The sequence below is a fragment of the Aptenodytes forsteri genome, unplaced genomic scaffold (genome assembly GCF_000699145.1).
Source record: "Aptenodytes forsteri isolate BGI_AS27 unplaced genomic scaffold, ASM69914v1 Scaffold349, whole genome shotgun sequence".
Taxonomy (NCBI): Eukaryota; Metazoa; Chordata; class Aves; order Sphenisciformes; family Spheniscidae; genus Aptenodytes; species Aptenodytes forsteri.
This window is the reverse complement of record NW_008794452.1, coordinates 3709061-3730544: the sequence shown is the minus strand read 5'-3', so window position 1 is coordinate 3730544 and position 21484 is coordinate 3709061. Positions and strand designations below refer to the sequence as shown.

Here is a 21484-nt window from a genome sequence, read left to right as displayed (position 1 = left end):
CTTTTAAACTGAAATTGCTATCTGGATTTTCATTAGAAAGGGAATATAGAATTGAATTATCTATATACAGTTATATATAATCTATATTTAGTTAAAAATATTATGCTGCAGTAATAAATAATTTGAATTTACAGAGATATAATTTAACATGTGAATATTTTATGAACCTTAGGTAAATAATATCAAACCACAAGCAAGTGATTTGAAGCTTGGAATATTTAAGAGTATAGATTTCTGTAGCAGAGGATCTGCTTAGACTGCTTTTCGTAGTGACATTGTTCTCCTCTAACACAGCTCTTTTCCTCTTGTCTGGAGGTGTTCACCATTTCACCCACAGGCATTTGAATGCAACTCAAACTGTACAAATGTTAAAGCTTTAAAAGCACCTATTTGCTTTAAGAAACTTTTAACGAGCCTTAAGAGCACCTATTTTGCAAGCAAATAATGGTATTTGTCCTTCTGGTGCTAGAAATGTGAGAGGTGAAATGTGTTCTTCATTACCACTGTATTTTGTCCCTAATGCCTCTTCCCTTTCCTGCTGACAGCATAATCACACTCACACAGCCCACAAAAGAAAAAAAGAAGTTGGAATTCATCATCTCAGGAATGGGATGGGGTAAATCCTCTCTCCAAGTCATTCTGCAGAAGACACTCAAGAGGCCTATGTGCACTTGGAGTCATGCCCTGGCCTGTGACCTCAGTGTTACAAGGAAAAAGCACATTCAGAGCTCTTTAACTTTGTCAACATTTCCTTCATACTATCATATAATAAAAAGATCTTTTTTTTACTCTGATCACAAAAAGTCTTCATTTTTTCATAATTAATATTGTCCCTTAGTAGTTCTTAAAATGAGAACTGAGACTCTTTCTTATCCGTGTCTCAAGTTCTCTTTGCCTCCTCCGTGAATCTCCTTGAACTGCAAGGTAAACAATATCTTGAAGAAACTCCATATTAAGTCAAATTGAAACTGAAATAAATTTAATCTGATGTTTAAATTAGAAGGTCAAAAAGGAAAACAGGTGACGGCTGTCTTTGAGGCCTGCCTGGGATGCTTCTCCATCCTCCTCTCCCATTGACCTGTGAAGGCTGGGCCTCAGATGTCAGGGCAAGTTCTGAGTGTAGTACTTCATGTGCTCGTAATCTACATAGGACAAGTTTTTATTGACTCAAGTAATGTATGCAGTCCAGTTTCCTTCAAGGATTGCCCACATGAGAAAGAGTTTATAGGAGAGGTCCAAAAAGATACAGCAGAGATCCACAATTTGGTACTGAATGTACATACAAAAGTCCTCAGTGGAAAAAATAACTAACAGGCAACAATATTCATTTATCCTGGTCCAAACACAGGCACACCACTCTGCAAGCCTTTCATGGCTAAAACTGCAAATCCACTTTCATGGACTGTGACCCAAATGATTTAAACTAAGTAATTTCTATTATTGCTGCTAACAGTATGCGTGAGCAGTGTAGAAATCCACAAATGCATACGGTTGAGGACTACTGTAAAGTTTTAGTTCGGGACTGAAGCTACAGCTTAGCTCTCAGTGTTAAAAAGTGATTTATGTATTGCATGGGCTCAGTCTAGACTGACAAATTACAGCACTGTATAAGGTACTGTAATGAGAATTTGCACAACTTAAAATGCTGAGCAAATGTCTCTATTCTACCCGTGTATGTAAGTGGCACTGATGTCAAGGGAATTGTGCACGTGTATCTGAAGACCGGACAACCGACTGCTTGTGTAGCCAGACTGAACAAGCACAAACTGGACAAAGAAAAGCCCTGCAAAGCAGGGGTATGCAAACTAGATGGCATTTGCACATCTTTTTGCCTGGTAATTTCAAATCTATGGGCTGTTTTGTTTGTAAAATGCAATTCAGTTTTCATACAAATACTGGTTCCTAGAGAAAAAGGAAACTCAAGCCCTAAATTAGACACAAAAGAAATCTGGCTTGCATTTTTTCCCCCAAGGTTTTTCCAATTGTGCCGTTCTTTTTTCACACTCTCACTGTATTTGTTTATTTTTGTCTGGTGTTCTTTTTTATGCTTTTTCATCAGTCTTCCCTAAGAACATTGTAACATAAAAACCTTCACATTTGAATCACATTTTCAAACTATGATGTTTAAATGAGATTTATATTAGGTGGAATTAATTTGCCTGTCCCTGTAGACTATTACTGTTTATGAAAACAAGTACTAAACCAGTTAAGTTTTATACAGAAAAGTAAATGTTGTTTTATTTTTTTGCCAGTGATTTAGATTACCATTTAGATTGCATTGTCCAATTGCTGTTATGGTATTGTGGAAATTTTTAACAAACCGTCTTAATGTTGTGTTTATGTGCAAATATACCTAGACTGCTAATTCTTAGCAGCTGTTGTTAAGAAACATTCCTTCAGTACCACAGCAAGACCTGCTGTAAAATCTCTAAAGAATGCACAGGAATAGCAAACCAGCACAGAGCACACAGTTCTCCTTTGTCTTTGATAGTCTATCACATACAAAACCTAGCTCACTCCTGAATGGACTATAAATGATTTCTGATATGTAAATATTCTGCTCAGCTACAGGAACTAACACGCTTCCTATTGTTGTTTAGTTTTGTTAGCCCTTTCTGAAAAAAAAAGACAGACAGACAGACAGACAGAAAGAGATATCCTGACCTTAGGAACCTTCAGGAGGTGTAGGAGAGAGAGAAGAGCAGTGTTGAAGTTTATGAAATTGTTCCATTAACATTTGCTGATTTTGTTTCCACTCTTAAACTCTAGAGCATCTTCACAAATGTAAACCTCATGACCAAAACAAAACTACTGATAAAGCAATCTGTGTCTTTAGCATGATTAGTATAATGTTCTATTGACGTAAACTCAAGAGCTACTCTGTTCTCTTGTCAATTGTTGACATATTATTTTGTAAAACTTAAGACGGGCTTCTGATTACTGCTTAATGTTGCAATATATTGGGCCAAACATTTGCTACTGACAGTCAAATACTTTTCTGAGAGAGAGAAAGAGAGCAAGGGAGATACTGAGAGCTCAAGGGGGAGAGCTATGCCCTTCTAGCAGGACTGTTTCTGCAGCTGTTGTGTACATTAATCCAGAGAGCAGATCTCCCAGCACTAAATATAGCCAGTGGGGTCATTTTACATGACTAAATAAATAAATAAATAAATAGAAAGTATTTAACTATGGGATCACGTTAAATTAGGTTTGATTTTGCTTAAGAAGGAAATCCAAATTATGGCATCTTGGTTTAAGGGCGAATACCAGAATGTATATTTCAGAACATGGAGGGAAAATAAGCGGGAAGAAGAGTACAGTCCCAGCAAGGAACTTTTCAGGTCATTACAATCTTCTGTTGACTCTTTGGAGGAGTCAGACTGGCTCCGAGGGATTTTGAGAAGCCCACCAATGCTATTCAAGCCCTTTATAATGCTGCAGAACATTGTTTCTCTTTCACTGCAATACACATGCCTCAGCATAATTTAAGTGAGTCAGTTTAAAAATTATTTGTTCCCTGTATATGTCTTACCAGGAATAATTAGCATTCAAATACACATGCTCATCAAACCCTTCTGCACCTATGCTGCAAAATCAAAATGTAGACTGATCTAAAGTTGAGGGATTACCTTTTTAAATTCCTCCAGATGTTGCTGCCCAACCCTGGCAGTTAGTAGCGATGACAATTATCCAGAAGTGTGAGATTAAAGTTAAGGAAGCGAGGGAATTCTTCGAGTCCTCAGGAACAGCAACAGCTAGGAGTCCACACAGTGAAGGAAGTTAACCTTCGTTATTATGAGGATGGCTGTAAGAAGCTGGACAACCTGTCACCACCGGAGCAATAGCATTTGTCAGTTTGCAGGTCCCAAGTTATTTTGAGCAGCGTAAACCATGTGCCCGCGGAGCATTCCACCTCATTGGACAGGGAATCCACTGCTCTGACAGCACCTATGGGCACCGAGTGCCTTCTCCTCACTCATGAAATGTCCCCTATAGATGCTTATGCGGGTTTTGCTGATTCATCCAAGAGGCACTGTAGTGGGATTGTATTACTCTTGTCAGACGGTTTAGACTTCAGCCTTTTAAAATTGCTAGTTATTGCTCGTCTTTATGTTTTGATCAGAACTCGATGATTACAGTCACTGGGAAACCCATCAGCCGGTAACAATGTAAAAGTTTTGCAACTCCAAAGGCAAACTCGGCAAACGCGTGTGATTTAATAGTAAAATATTCCTGACTTCTTTGAAGTGTTTGATTTAATAAACACAGTGCAACAATGCAGAAATCCTTAAGGATGGCCTGTAACTACAAATCCTCAAAAAGCTAGAACTTCTAAACATGTTATTGAATGCACAGAAATAAACTGTTGGGGGAAAAGTAATTAAAAGAGGCAAGTGAAACTTAGCTGTAAATAAAACTGAGATATAAACATAGGTGGAATAATTTCAAAATATTTTAAGCAGTACACAGAGAAACGCTGTTACTATGTAGAATTTCATTTTATAAAACTGAGCTACTGGTTAAAACCTTGAGTGACTAAAACCTACCACATCACTTGGAAAATGCAGAGACTAGATTTTCTTTTCTACTCATACTAGACACCAGCAACAGAAAAAAATCTGTAATTCTAAACAGTTCAGCTTACCAAAAATGCTGCTTGATTATTGATATTTTATTAAAAATGCTTATCACAATTCCATTTTTAAAAGATTATTAAAATGTTACGCATTTATTACAAGGAATTGATATATAGCCCTTTCTACAGATAATGATGTAATTAGCTGGCCTTTTGACCTTCTCCCAGTTCTCTCAAAATGTTATTAAGTGAGCGCCTTTGCTAGAAAAGAGGTTGTACTGTGGGATGTAGTTCTTCAGACAGATGTTTTGTGAGGCATAACAGTATGAAAAATCAGAGGTAAAGGCAATTCTTTTATGAAAAATTTCCTGATGCATTGGAGGTAATTTTCTTTTGTTTCTCTCTCTTTTTGTAAAATATCATTGTCAGAATAAGCTTGTGAATCAGCCTGTCCTATGTTTCAGATAAGCATCTATCATCTGAAAGGGTCTGGATATATTTGGGTATCTTTGCCTACAAGAGTAGTTTGCGATACTTCCTCACATGGCAGCGGCTCTGGTAATGAAAGCTCATTCTAATGTCCTCTTGCCTTTGTTCTGTCATTATTTCAGAAGAACATAACAGTGCTCAGTGTGTTTATTCCGGGATGTTAGAAAGTGCCACCAGTGTCTACAGGAGAAAGACTTTTCTGTTTTACAGCTGATCAATCTCTTGGCTTAATTTTTAAACCAATAGAAGGAGTTTGCAGTATGATTAAAGATATGGGCAATGATGTGCATGTTGCAGGTTGTGATTCTGTACTAAAAGTGTTGGCTGATGGGCAAATACAGATTGCTGTTGCCATGTCTGCTTCTGCAAGGGACAGGCAAGAGTGCTGAGGCAGATCCAGAGCGAGTTGATATATTCTATATATCACATTGGCAAAAAAAAACAAACAAAAAAAGAAAATGATGGTCCAGCACTGCTTCTATATTGCAAAAAGCAAGTAGACTGTCATTCACGCAATAGCGGGCAATTTCCTTGCTCTAAAAGGACACCGAGGTACAACTAGACTATATATTATTGTGAAGAAGATCTGCATATTCTGAGAATTACAGTTGGGAATGTACAAATGAAGATCCTCCAGGAGCTTTGTGTGGAGACCAGGAACTGATACACAAATGGTAAAAATGACAAATCAGTGTTTGGATTCCCAGCAAACTCATGTCCCACTGTCTCTCTGAGGCTGACAAAGGGGTTCACATCCAAAGGGCTCCAACTGATAGCAAGAAAAGCTGGTGTCAGGTATGTTGTAATAACTTCTTACCATGCTGTCACAAATGGGTTCGCGAAAGCATATGGAATCCTTGTCATTAAGCCAATGAAGGTACTGTGCAACGCGATAGAAATTTGCTCTTGATTTAGAGTAACACAGTACATGCTTTTGAAAATCAAATACTTACTGCCTATAAGATACAATTACAGGTTTCATATGGACTTTATTAAAGCCCAGTCTACAAAAGAAAAGACATTCAAAAGAAACAGTGATATCATACTAATAATTACACTTGTGTCTTCAATTTTCATATATAAGAAAAAGTTTCGAGAAAAGACACAAAAACCACCTTTTGCATACCAGTTTTATTGCATTTTTTCTGAGTGATGATTGGGAAACACCCAATATACAATACAACAGCAGACTCTGTTACTGCCCATAAATATGCACAATAGCAGCAATAATCATTGTGTTCCTGTGACTACCACATGTGACCTTCAGTTATACAGAGCAGGAAGATGGTGTTTATACAGCTGTCTCACAAACAGAAAATGTGGAGAGATGGGGAAAACTGGAAAAGGAGGAAAAAATCTCACCATGTCTAAGCAAGATTTTCTACAAGACCAGGTTTTTGCCCGTGATTGTAACCCGATTCCAAATTACTGTCAAAAATATTAATATTGTCTTTGTAATTGGTCCTAGATTTCTGATAGGGTTTTAGGTTGTGTTTTTTTAAAATTCCCATTGGAGATTCTGGAACCAAAATACTAAATGTTCCATTTCTTTGAAAGCTTCCTTAAAGTTCTTTGCAGTCAAGTTCTAGTGAGGTAGTGATTTTGCAGATCTCTCCGGAGCCCTGTGGAGCACAGGGTTACTACCCACTTTTAGTTTGCATCCCACCAACCACTGGTCTGGCTCATACCAAGGCTGAACTCATTTCTTTCTAACGTGGAGTATGAAATAGACAGTGAGTTAGACAAGTTTGCTCTAATGGGCTGAAGGAGTAACTTCAGAAGAGAGGCTTAGCAGCCCTGTAACCGTGTTGCTGGTCGAATATGAACGTTTACTCATAGGGTAACCACTTTGTCTTTCATTATACTAGCCTAGTTATACTAACTTATGCCAAGGGCAGTGAATTGCTCCCTACCTGTGCAGCTTTGGACAATAGCAATGATGTCTTTTCTTGAAGCATCAGTAACTAGTTGCTGCTTGTGGTATTACATTTAAAGGTCCAGTAATTTGAACAGCAGTGGCAAACCCTATTTCTCTTTTAGATTATAGACTTTAATGAATTATCTTAAGGCCATAATTCCTTTGGTAAGAAAAGTGTTAATAGCAATTTTCTGGATGTTTCTGGTAAAGCTAGTTCAATAGTGATTTGCAAACCTTGTGTAAGATAATATGAGTTGGGTATTTTCTGTTCGTATCATTATGCAGTGCATCTCTTAGCATGAGCCTGCCAGGTATTGTGTGATTCTAACTCAGGTTCTAATTTTAGAAGTGGAGACATATCAGAAGGATGAAAGAAATGGTAGCTCTTTTCTGTAGAAGGCACAAATAATAATGCTGAAACATTCCTTCAGTGCCTATTTCTTTTTCACCCAGCCCAAAACAGGCTTTATCATTTAGCAGGGCAGCACGCATGTGAGTATTGCCTGAGTGTTACTACAGGATTTTTCAGTCTCCTTAATTACTTAGATGAAATGTACTAGTAATTTATGGGGCCTGATGCTATTTCCAATTAAATCAGTGATTGTTCCATCACTAGCATCAATAGGAGACGAGTCAGACGTTTCCAAAAAGTTAGTTATAACCACAGTAATGAAAGCAGTCTTTCAGTCATCCACACAGAGCCACAATCTCTTGTACTATCCTCATCCAGTTTCATCCAATGTTCCATCTATTTGCTTTTCAAAATGAATCAATAGGTAAAAATATACCATTATTTTGCTTTGTTGCAGTAGAAATGGTACAGCTGAAAAATGTTATAAAGATTTCTATAAAACACAGAGATAATCCCCAGAACATGAAATAATTGATGTTATGGGTGGCAATTGTAAAAGGGGATTTGTAAAATCCCCTTTTTGTAAAAAACTTTTGCTCAACTGTAGAAGTGTCAGGTTCTTTAAGGTGGATTCCCTGCCTAAAAAACATGGAGGACACTGTGTCCTTATTTTAAATTATGATTTTTTTTTTCTTGTGCAGTATTATCCATTGTACAATACTATCTTGTATAATAGCATTTCAAAGAACTTGGTCAACTTGCAAAGATGCCTGTCATACAAAAGAGTTAGCAAAAAGTGTCTGTTCACAACCATTTTACTGTTCCCTGTATAGTTAATATTTTATTAGGTTCTCCTACATTCTTCCTTTTATAAGGGAAATTATTTTTTTAAGTTGGGATATCTAAACAACATTCTACAAGCAGCTGGGTTGTTTAATTTGCTAGCATTCAAATTTTAAGGTGGATAGTTTCCCTTTATGGTTCAAATATAAAGTGCATGAGCTCTACCTGGAAGTGCTTACATGGCTGAGTAGGATCTCCTTGAAGTTACTACCATCTCTGGGTGCATTTTGGCTCACATCAGCCTTCTTTCTGGGGTCAGCGCTACCAGACTTCAATGATTTGTAGAGCACACAGCAAATACTGACATATAGAGACTGACAGTTGCCCAAAGCAGCAAAAGTTTGATGCAACTTGTTATATAAGATTGTTTTCAAAAATCATTAAAAAAAATCAAATACAGAACAAGTTGAGATAATACTAACGAGGACTCCTATCTATAAAATCCAATGACTTGGTGGAGACTATGTCTGGTAATCAACAGAAACACAAGATCAGAAATCAATGGATTAAAATTAACAACCCAGAAACTGGGTTTGATTGATGAACAAAATATCAAGGGGATGTGCTGTTCAATTAATGATTTTCTTTGGGCAAGTGAAGCAGGAGGAAGCTTGAATTGACATTGATGCCAAAAAACCAGCTTGACTGAAACGTGTGAGATTTACAGTCAGGGTTACTACTCATCAGCATCATCAGAGACTACAGGATCTATTCTGATACTATAGGATTTCACTGTCCTGATTGCGAGGCATGACTAGTCCAAAACCGACCATAAAAGGGGATCTGATAATGCCAGTTCTACTGTCTTCACCTAATTTGGGACACTCTGCGATATGTGAGATTTGCATTCCTACTATGACCCTCTCCTTCCCTGTATTCTTTTATTTCCTCACTTTATTTCTTGTCTTTCATGTCTTTCCTTCTCTTGTTTTTAACAAGAACCTGCCTTAGCAGACAAGACTAATTTTGCTATGTTGTTTCAAGTCTCCAACTAAGAGAGCACCAGTTGGCACCGATTCAGTCTGATACTGGTACAGGTTTGCCAGATCTTGCTGTAGCTGATACAACGATGGACTTGTTTTCCTCAGATTATATGTAAGAGAGGGCACTAAGCCAAACACTGTGTTTGTACTTTTGCTGTTCTTTTCTGGGTTTTGCTCTCCCCTTTTTCGTGGCTTGTCTAATTTGTTCTTCAGATAAAACAGGGTTAGACCCTAGCAGCTACAGATCTATCCATTTCAATTGGCTTCTTCACCTTTCTTCAGAACATATATCTCCAAAACATCTAAAAAGGATGTTTATGGCCACGATTAATACCAACTGAACAGATTGTCAGAGGGACTGGTACAAAGAGTGGAGATAGATACCTTGTTACCTAAATCTAAAGGAAAAGGAAATACAGGAACGTTACTAAAGTGAAAGCCATATTATATACTTTATATTTTGATTATTTGAATTTTTTCTCCTTTTATTTGTATTGTAATAAAAGTTTAATTTGTTTTTCTCATGGTAGCTATTTCTATGGTTGATATTAAGCAGACCTGACATCTACGCTGCCTGCCTTTGTTAACCGCTTACTGTTGTCCAGAGACAGGGTCATATACATGAATGCTTTTGACTTGGGGTTGAGATTAACACAACAACACATTATGGATTGTACTTTTAAAAGTGGATTAAGAGTCAGTCTAGGGAGGCGTATTTTGTAACCACACAGTCTCTATTTCCAATTACACATTCATCAAACAGAGATTTACAGTGCAGTCCTTATTCTTATCACTTAAATGGCACTACACATCTAGAACAGAGAGCAGAATTTCATCCAGGCTACTTACAAATAAATTCCAAAATCCTTAAAGAACTGAGAGACTTCACTGAGAGTCCATCTCTAAGTGCTTTTAACATAAAAGAACAAAATAAGTGTGGCTATTATTTGTGGAAACCTGATTAATGTGAGTTGCACAGTAATGAGGAAAATATACTCAGAGGTTCTTGCCTTCTGTCTGAACTAAGAACATATATACCATTTATATAAAATATAGGTATCTTCAGTATCTTTTTTCTAATTAGGTAGAGCGGCTTTCCAGTGTATTTCTTTGTTTTATATTAGAGGCCCTGAGGCCTACAGCAAATTAAACACAAAGGACCAGGCAGCTTGCAGGAGCCTGAGGCAACTCAGCCTCAGGTAGTGTAGATCAGGACCTTTAGGATTTTAGAGTAACCAGAACCAGAATGAATGGCTGGTGTTTTGAGCATCAGAGGCTTTAGCGCCTGTTATAGACAACTAGACCTGTGGGGAAAATCAGCTCTAGTCAGATGTTTAATAGGACAAAACATTCAATAACTTAGTTGCCAAAATTATACTTCATGAGATACTCCCCTAATTAGAATGTCTTAAAGGATTGTTGCTGGAAGAGAATAAGGAGAGGGCATTCATGGATAGTCTACATTTTTAAAATAATATCTTGAGACCTCTTGCTTTCCAAGCACACTCAGATAAGAGTTTCAGTGGTTTATCAGCAATGTGCATGGCAGTCAGCTCATCTCAGAACTTGGATTGGATCACCTCAGCTAGGTAGGCCTGGGATAAACAGTTTGGAGGACAGCAACATGATTGTTCAGTGAGGTGACTAGAGGAACTAACTAAAGACGAGAGCCTGACATGCATAGATTAGGTAGCAGGAGAGCATAGTTTGGTAACAGTTTGCTAAAATATGACAGAAGCAACCTCCATGGAAAGGAGAGACTGTATATAGTGTATTACAATGGTGCAACAGGATGAACTGAGAAATGGTCAGTTTGAAGGGCCACAGCTGGGGAAGAGAGATTATATCCATACTTACATGAAACCTCTGATCTCGACACATGGTGGCAGCAGAAAAGCATGGCAGCCTTTGTGCCAACAAATAAAATGCAGTAATGGCGTGTGGGGTTAGGGGGATCGTGTTGTCTGGTTATAGCTAGGAGAATGAGTGCTAGCTGCTATTATTTGTTCCCTTGTGCATAGCATTCAGAAAGCATTGACTCTGCCCAGCTCTCTGATTGTACAGACAAGGGAAAAAAACAACTTCTGCGGAAGTTCTACGGCTTTTAAAATTTTCCTCCTTTGTATTAAAACAGTGCCATTTTGTAATGAAAACATAACTAGGATATCATTCCCAAACTCTGAATCTCATTAAATGACTGATTTGAGAAATAGTTACTGTTTTACCAGCACTTTAGTGTGACACCTTATTATGCACACTTGAGATCAGTTTACCAGCCCCTCCCTATGATTCTGGCACTCTTTCCCTTATGCTGCCTCATCTGTCTGGAACGCCTTCCCTCAGGCCACTGAGTCACCTTCCCACTTTAAATGTTGCTTTTTTCATTGTAATTTTAAACTGACTTGCATTATAACATAGTTTGTAAAAATTTATATGAAGATGCACTGCAAAAATTGTATCTATAGATACTGATGAAGCTTCAAAAAACCTGGGTTTTTTTAGGATACAACTTTACTGACAGAATTAATTTTAAAATAAGGGTCTTTTTTGTCAAAACACAAGCAAACTTCCAGAAGGGACAGAGATGAGAATGAAAGTAATTTGATAGTGCCAGCTTATTAAACACCAGAAGTGTCAGAATCACTCTGTCTTGCTAAAGAACCAGTGATATTCAGATGATGTAAGCTCGCTTACCAAAGTAAGGATCATGACCCAGAAAATTACCTCAGAGCAACAATAGCAGGAGGTACTGGCCATTCTGACTAGCTATGCAAATTGTTAACTATGCCAAACGTGACTTTTTCATAAGTATATAAGAGAGAGAGAGAGAAAGAGAGGAGGATATACCATTTCTAATAGGAAATTAAATAAGACTAAATAAGATGTCTAATTCATTTCAAATAGATTACCTAGTAATCAAAAATGTTTATGACTACTTTCCCAGACCACATTTAAGCCAGTCATTCTGCTTATGCAGTTGTCAGTCTCCAGAACCATCTAATTTCCAAGCAGTCAAAATACCAATTTACTCAATGGAAGGAGTCAAAAGATATATCACAGGATTTAAAAATATATTCTGATCTGATAAACCATACATATTACAAGCCAAGTTTAGACCAACTGGTACATCGGTGACATATAGTAATGCCATGTGCTATCACACAAGTTATAAAAAGGAATTTTCTTTCTGCCTAGGGTGCCTTTGAAAATGCTTTTTTAAATGTCTCACTTCTTTTTGCTTTAGAAAAGGAAGAATATTCAAGACTCCATACTGTGACACTTAGAAAGAAAATGCAAATATGGTAAGTATTTTTCACTTAATCTAATCAGTAAAGGCCTCTTAAAGCACAACAAAATCTTTTTGGCATGCTTAATTGGTGGTGTGCGGCTGTGGAAACTCGATATTTGAACTAAATTTTAGACATAATGCAATGTAAAAAGCTAAAGTATATGCTTAATGTTAAATCAGGACAACATAGTAATCAAGAAAACATCTATTTTATAAAGAAATATTTACTAGTTTGGAAATTCAAAGACAGGGTATAAAGACCAAGTCTATGTTTTCATTAAATAGTTAAAAAGATATACTTTCAATTTTCTTACATATTTATTGAAAAGCTAAGGGATTACCTGTGTAGATCCAGTTGTATATTCTCATTTGGGGTGTTTATGTAACTTCATATTGGCCAAGATTTTGCCATTTGAGTGACTAGAGGCAGTCACCTAAATCTTTACTCACCATTTTTTGAAAATCAAAATACATATTTTGAAAAGACATACTTTAGAATGTCTCAACCATAGTGTTTATAAACCATGGGTATCGTGTATGAAAACTATTCCAACTGTATAGAGCAGATTTGTTTTGTTGTGTATTGAGCTGTTGAATAGGATTTAAGGTGTTTGAGTGAATAGAGAAGTTTAAGTGGGGGCTGGAGCAGTAAGAGGAGCCAGAACTGCTGGTATCATGCTGTGATGGATAGAGTTTACGTGAAATGCATTTCAGTTTGCTGACTGCACTGCATGAAAGGAGTATAAACATGTATTTTTTCATACTTGACATACTCAGTTGTGGGTTTTTGAGCTGTGATATAAACCCAAGACTCAGCTAGTTTAAATTGGCATTAGTTCCATTGACTTGCATTGAGAAACAATTTACCCATCTGAGCGTTTGACCTAGAGGAAAGGGAAGCAGGGAAAACGACGGCTTTGACTTACTGGCCAGGGAGGGCCAAGAGAAAGAACTCAGTGGGAAGAACTTCCAGCGTTTTCCCAGCTTTAGTCAAGATAATAAAGTTTAAAACCCAAGAACCAATGAATAATTTGATTCCCAAGAATGAGGCCTTTTATAACAGTCTCCACCTTGCAGATATAGCTACTTTCTGTGCCCTCCCATGGGCTCCTTTTGATTGTGTTACTGAAACTCTTAAGGCGGGATAACAGTGCTCCGAGCAGTATTGTTTCCTTTCCTGGTTTTGAAAAACTTAGGAACGAAACTTTTTACATACTGTATGCTTCCTAATCCTGAAACACTTGCTCTCTATTTATGTGGAGCAAGAGAAAACCTTTGGTTTTTTTGCAGAGATGTGAAGATCTCTCTGGTCTAGATACTGAGATGCAGGATTTGATGCAGCCAAATGTTTACATCAGAAAATATGTGACGATGAATATATTATTAGTTTCCGGTTTTATTCTTTTTATGTTGATCACTATATGTCCAAAGAAATTATGGCAGAGGCAAGGATGGTATTTGAATCTTTAATTTCTCAAATATTTTAAAAAATATAACTTTCCTGAAATACAGCTATAAATCTATTTGGTAATTCTTGAGCTTTTTAATCTCACTTCAAAATATGTAAATTTAAATTATATTTTAAAGAACATTTTAATTCTACTTGTCCAATGGTATTTCTCATAACTTCCTGTGGTAATAACACTATCTGTTTTGTTGTTACTTGTGCAAATAGTGAGTTCTGTATCCAGTCAAAATTAGCTGTAAAACTAATGGTGTAGGAACTTTTAAAGTGAAGACTTCAAAATTTTATGCATTGCCATTAACTATTCTAAACTAAATCTTAGCCAAAAGATAACAATTTTCATAAATTTGACTTGAAAATGTGCAGACACTGTAATCCCAAATACTAGATTCTTAAGACATCATTGCTGATATAACTCGCTGGAAATTACAACTATTTGTAATGGTTATAAACAAAAAGCTTCTAGGTTCATGTCTATTATAATTCTGCAGGGAAGCCAGTAGGGATTATTATAGTTATAAACAGACTATTTTAATGCTTATGGTTATTCTAAACTCAGAAGATAACCCAAACAGGTTTATAATGGTGATGAGCTATTTAGAGGCTCAAACTTGTACAAGAGGTCAGGAGAAATTATAAAGATCACTTGTCATTTGCCTCTCAGGAAAAGTGATTTTTAATCCTAATGCTGCTTATTACAAAGCAAACACTTGGCCATAAAGCCAAATAAGCATTATTTCATTCATTTGCTTATGGTTATTCTAAACTCAGAAGATAACCCAAACAGGTTTATAATGGTGATGAGCTATTTAGAGGCTCAAACTTGTACAAGAGGTCAGGAGAAATTATAAAGATCACTTGTCATTTGCCTCTCAGGAAAAGTGATTTTTAATCCTAATGCTGCTTATTACAAAGCAAACACTTGGCCATAAAGCCAAATAAGCATTATTTTCATTCATTTATTTAAAAAAAAAAAAAGTTGTACTCAAAGGAATTTAAATTGTAATTTTTATATTGTCTATTAAAGAGCCAGTTTGCCTGGCTGGGTTTGTTGCAAGCTTAGAAGCATACAATATTGTTTGTATTGGATTGTTTGTATTTGCAAAAGTTTTATCATATTGGGCACAATATTTTTGTCTATTGGCTAAAAAATGTTGTGGAAGTGTTTTCTGATGAAATTGGAGTTTCAAGCTGACTTTCCTGCTAGTAATGTGTCTGGTTTTGGATGTCTCCACTGGCTCATGGGGTGAAGAGAAGCTGCTATGTCTCAGCTGGATACTGTGGAAATGCTGTGTCTTTTCCTGAGACAGTCTTGGGAACGATCTCTCTTGAATCTCCAGGGATCCAAGCCCTAGGACTACTCTCAAATTTATGTCTATGTATGTTTAAGAGTAATTTTGCTGCTCTAGAACCCTGCCCAGAAGCTGGAAATAGCCCTTTATTGTTCTTTTATGAAAGTAAATATATGTGTGTTAAGTGGGGACTATCCAGTGCCCCTCAAATGATCATTTCTGATTGGGACCAGTGATCATATTTAGTGGTGTCCTAGTGGCTTGCTGACATTAATGACAAGAAAGCTTTCATCAGTCAGACATGGGAGATGAATCACTGCTACCTCCTTCCCTATCCAAGAAAAAAAAGCCTGCTAAATGCAATGGAGGTTTGGCACAGGTGCCTGTTCTACTGTTTCTGCTTCCAAATTATATATAGTTGCTTTGGCCTCCCCTTTACAAGCTTGAAGTTTTAAATTGAAACAGTTTTTTTGTATGCTGATAGACTAAATAAACAAAGAAACATTATCCCAAAAACATTGTCCCAAGATTTTCTGGAGAGAAATAAGAGCCTCTAAATCACTCATTAAAAAATCAACAAGATTGTCAGCATTTTGCACAACTCCAGTGTCAGTAAACAGAAACGAAAGATTACAAGTTTGTGGTAGTTTTTCTTTCCTAAATGGGAGCTTAGTAAGTATTGGCATAGGAGATCTCTGGGAACATGAGGAGTCAATAGGTTTCTCTACATACTAATTGTGCAGTGGGTAGCAGCAGTGACTCAATTTTTCACACAGTTATGAGGATTTGATTGCTCATCTCATACAGCTTACGTTCCCCTTCTGTCTCCAGAATCAAATAAAATTTTTTTGAAATCTTTTATTCTAATGCTAAGGTTGAGACTTATATCATAGGAAATTCAGAGTTACAGTGCTCCAAGGACTCCATGCTCTGACTGCTCACATATAATTTCTGTGGAGCCCCTTAACAACCTCTACAAGAGAAATCTAATTTTCCATCTGTCCAAGAGTCTTCATCCACTGTGAATATTTAATCCACTTTTTGAACAGAGATGTCCTGTACTGTAGTTGATACAAATGGCACAGATTCATTACCACTTTGACACCACATTTCAGTCCATGCTATACCAAATATCTATCAGTTGCTAACTGCACTAAAATAGATCTCACAGTATCATGCCCCTCTGGGTTTCAGTAATACATGTGAAATCACGAGTCTTTTCCTGAATTAAAACACAAAAGCTGCAGAGTACTGTCCAACCATCTTTACTAAACAAAAATATCTTTGTTGCGAAATAGTCCCATATTTCTGAGCGATAACTAATAGCAGAAACAGCTGGATGTAGCTTGAACATACTGGTCACAGTTTATGCCTCAGAGTTATTATTTTCTTCCCAGCTATTCTTCGCACATTCCTACCGTAGGAATAGAGAAAACAGCATGTCCTGACAATTGTTTAGGCACAGGGCCACAGGCTATTACACCTAGCTGATGGCGGAGTCCTCTGCTTCCTAGAGATGCATGCCGTGTCATCTTCTCTCCTAGCAATCAGTCCTAACATCCATTTCATGTCATGCCTATTGTGCCCTCTGATATTCAAATGTTTCCTTACAGTTTCCTTTTTCTCCTCATCTGCAAGTGTTATTCTGGTCTAGGACCTTTTCCCTTCTGTTCCCTTACCCAAACACATCCATGCCTATCGTCCTACTGCCTGGAAGTTTTTTTCTCTCAAACCTTACTCCTCGTAAAGCCAAGGACTTTATCATCCAACAAATGGGGCAGAGCGCGAGCTGCATATCAGGAAAAATTCAGTCTGGCTCAACAGAGAGGGGGCTTTGTCATGCTATTTCTGGTTGCCATACCAGCACTATTTTTTCTTCCATTCCCAGTTCTGTTTCATTAACAACAAACTTAATTCTGTGAATTAAATGCCAGCTCCCACCACACCTCTAAGAAAAGAGACGGTCTGTGTCATTTTCACAGTTAGTTTTCCCCTGTGCTGCCTCCCAAACCCCGTGAGAGAACAGATGCCTCCACCCCACCTCTGTTCACATGAGCACCTTTCTTCTTTCACAGTCAGGTCACTGTGTGCTTGGGATAAGAAATGACACTAAACAATCCAACATGGAAATTTGCAAAGAAGCCAAGAGTGCTTACCATGAAGTGTTGTGACCAGCCTGTGTGTGAGCCTCAGTTCTGGTCCTCTCCTGTGCCTCTTTGTTCTCCTCAGTGCAGTCAGCTACCTTTCTGCCTGCTCTTTACGAAATAGTAAGGTGGCTAATTTTAGGGTGCTTCATCATCCTGCCATGCAAAGACACAGTGTCATGTCAGAATCAGCAGCATGTGGCACCACTTGGAGCTGCTATTTTATAAGCTGAGGTTCAGCGTGTTCTCAAATTGGTCTCTGCAGGGCAGAACTGGCTCAGTTATTGATCTTGCATTCCTGTAGGATTGCACCTTAAAAATCAAAGATCAGTTTTGGCCTGACCAAAAGCCCAGTTCAATGACACGGGGACTGGTGTCTCAGCATCCAACACTTAAGCCAAAAAACCAAAAAGATTACATGGGGATTTCCTGGTGTTCAGTTAGCACCGGGCCTGCTGATCTATTTATAACAGAAAAATTCATGTAATAATAGTGCAAAACATCATTGCAACAGGAAGAGAACGTGCCACATGTGGGAAGGGGCTGAACTCCCAGCCCTGTGTGTGGGATGCTCGAAAATGTTCAGCATCTTCAGCCCCAACCTGAAGGTGCCTGGGCACTTAATGTGGCTTCTGCCATACTGCCAGGGTATAGGGTAGTTGCTCCGAGTGACAGCTGCAATTTGCGTGGGCTTAGGGATATTGGATCCACACAGGAGTTTGTGAGGACAAGAGCTCCATACCTAATGCAAAGATCAGCTTGTTTCCTTCATTGTAGTCTTCCTGTCCAGGATTCATCATTGTCCTTTGTTGCTTTTCCATTTTCTTTAAAGCTGTCATCCTATGAATTGCATTCTTTTGGCTATTTCAGCTATATTTTGTGTCCTGAGAGGATGAGGGGAATGGGGTGCTGCAGGGTTTTGTTCTTGCTTATCTTATTTGAAGGTATGACTCCTCATCTTATCCTTAAACAGCTCCCTTAATTAGGTGCCTCGAGTTAGGCACAGAACTTGCCTTCTAGATTTAGTATTTAAACAGTGATTTACCTGCACAAACAGGTCAAAAACTGTTCATTTTTTTTTACCATGTCACCATCAGTTAATTGGTCTTACTGGTAAGCACGTTTGCATTTGAGCTAACCAGAATCATTACAGCGAGCAGGGTGGGCAGACAGAGAGCTAAAACATGCTCAGCTATGAAGTAGCAGAGCATATGAAACGTATTCTGTGTGTATGTGCAAGTTATGTCTGTCTGTCTACATAGGCACTTTCATTAATTACTTACATCCAAATATTGATACTGTGAAGAATATAAGGATAAAATGTAAAACTGAAATGGCATAAAAGGGTCTGACCGTACCTTGTTTGTAAGGCTATTTGCATTCTAAAGCCTTTCCTTTGTCTTAATCAAGAATATTCTACACAAAGGCTTCACACAAAGGTTAGTAATTTCTCACAGCAAAATGCTGACATCTCTAATTTCATGTTATCAGCTGTTCTGGACACCCATTTCTATTTTCCGTAGTCTGTGACACATCAAAGTATAAAACAAAGGGGTTTGAAATGAGGAATTAATGTTTATAAAGTATGTACTGACTGTTGCCAGGAGAAAATGGAGGCAGAGAGCAGAGTCCATCCCTGTTATTAGCTATACAGAAAGTTTTGTGCCATAACACTGTAGCCTTCAAAAACATGTATATTAACTGAAAAATGTTTTCCAGTAATAAAGCATAAAGTATATGTTAGTTAACACTATATATGATTTTTTCATTTTTGTATTATCTGAATGGGTGATTAACTGGGATACAATTTAAAAACCACAATTGTGCTGACAGCAATCACCAGGCAGTAGCCAAGCATTGCTATTTTAATAATGGCAGAGCAACTGAAAATAGTTTTCTGCTTGTTGTGACCATCAATAAGAAGGCTGTGCAATTGTAATAGGAAACCCTCTGTGCTAAGGCACTTAGAAGGAATAAATCCCTCCCTGAAGTTAACCACATTTACATTTCTTGTTTTCACTGGATTTTGCATCACTGCAAAATACTGGGTTTTTTTGCAAGCACTAGGATGGACACTGGGAATTTTGAGGTGCAAGCATGCTCACCTGTGGTTCTCTTGACCACTGCAACTACAGAACCACATTTTGGCAGACTTGATGACAGTGGATGCAGAATTGGTTGTACCGAGTGGCCGGGAGTCCAAGCAGTGGTGTGGCATCAGAGTAGGTACTCCCTTTCCGCCACTGCCTGTGTATCTTTAGCCCCGTGAAGGAAGGAGCTTTCTCAAGGCATTAAGACAGGCAGGATATGGCTTCTTTGGCACAGAAAATTTGCTAAGATAGGTAGTAAGTGGAATAAAAATATGGGTTATACTTTATTTGAAGACACATTTGAATTATTTAACTTACTGTAATCTGATTTTAGGACTAAAATAATTATTTTAAATAAAATAGCTCTGTCTATTACACAAGGAAGTTGAGATCTGTGCAACATTGTATGTTGTTTCATGCTTTATATATTTCTTGTTTAATGCGTTAGGCCAGTTACACCAAAATACTTTCCTATGTAAAAATTGTACTGGGCATATAACGTTCTCTTCAAGTACATGGACATATCCCCACATGCTGGTCAGAGGACACATTGCACAATGAATGACGATATTTAAAATCTACTTCACACTGTATTTATTCGCAGTTACTACTCTGGTGGTCTCATAAATAAAAGAAAGTTTAGAAGCTAATGAATGAAATGTTTTCCTCCATTTGCTACGTGTACCAGCTACTGCTAACCTTCCATTCTTACATGCCGAATGGAAAAAGGCAAATCACTCGCATCTCTCCTTTAAGTAACAAACCTGTGTATTAGCTACCCTGAAAAGTGCTGCATCATTTAGCCCTTGTCAGCTATGCAGCTGTCTCATTTTCTCTGTGTATGAATTTAGTATTTCTGGTTTGGATCTTTACTGATAAATTTACAACCGCAAATCCTGAGAAATCCTGTAGGATCTTACCTATTTAGATACACAAAGGAGTGTTCAGTGGCTGGACCAAGACATCCCATTTGTTGGTTTTTTTTAAAATGCCTTCCATTACAGGGCAAAATGAAACCAAACACAGAACCTTTCTTACCCATAGTTTGCAAAATCACTTGCTGTGAAGTATACCTGGTCCTGGCCTTTTTTACTTCCCGACCTCCATAAAGGTGGATCGCAGAACGACTATAGAGAGGCTGCTAAATAAGGAAACCGTGTTTGGATTCCCATCCCAGTCCACTTAAATAAATTGCAATGGATTTTCCTCCCAGTACTAAGCAAAAGCCTAAAAAAAAAAGCTAAAAAACGTGTCTAGCATGTAAACTTATCTTTAGTTGCCCCACTAGTGAAAAAAACGTTTTAACGTGCCCACCTTGTGTATGATCTGGCACTGAGAAAAGCTCGTAACCGGAATGCAGAACTCGGAAAACTGCGTTCATTTCTGCCGGAGGAGTCCAGCGAACACCCTCAACCCACCCCTCTCCCTGAACCAGGAGGGCCGGCGGCAGGCCTGGCGTTTACACTGCTGCCTCACGCTGCACCACCACCACCTGGATCACCCTCGGGGAAGAAGTCCGTTGTGTCAGAAGTTAATGACAGGTAATTGGAGTATGAAGAACAGTTTGTTCCTGCTTCTCCCTGGCAGATCCAGCTCCCTCCCGCTCACTGATCTCATTCTTTTCCTGCCCTCAGAGATCAAGCAGAGGCTTCTGCAGATCTCTGTAGATCACGGATAAGGGATAGCAACACACAGCCAAGTCTCTTAACCACTCTGCAAGGAAGGAGAAATATGCCATCACGAAGACCTCTTCTCAGCAGACGTTGAGGGAGTTATTTGCCCCAGAACATACTCCTTTTTTTTTATTCTTGATTTTAAAACAGTGTTCTAAAGCTGCTGTATTTTTTTGCGCTCACTTGTTCCCAAGCCAAGAATACGTACAGCTGCAGTCACTACCCCGGAGCGAGCACCTCAGCTAACGGCACCCTCCCGCACCCAGCTCTGCTCTTCTCCAGTGCCGTCCTCCAGGCGCCCTGGGAGGACGAAGGCATCACTCCAGCATTTGTCATTTCAGGGTCATTCTCCTAAATTTCTTTTTTGTTG

General features: G+C 38.1%; 1 protein-coding gene across 3 annotated transcripts in view; it reads right to left on the bottom strand.

Moving 5' to 3' along the window:
- MYPN (myopalladin) overlaps positions 1-17453 on the bottom strand; it is a 79833-nt gene extending 62380 nt beyond the window's left edge. The window contains exon 1 of one of the 3 annotated variants that reach the window (XM_009290530.2): positions 17364-17453. The gene's annotated coding sequence lies outside the window, so the exon portion shown is untranslated. Of the gene's footprint in view, positions 1-2664; positions 2901-3629; positions 3926-17363 lie in introns of those variants that run through there. The other 2 variants (XM_009290528.2, XM_009290529.2) reach the window with 2 other exon arrangements.
- Positions 17454-21484: the final 4031 nt, after the last annotated feature.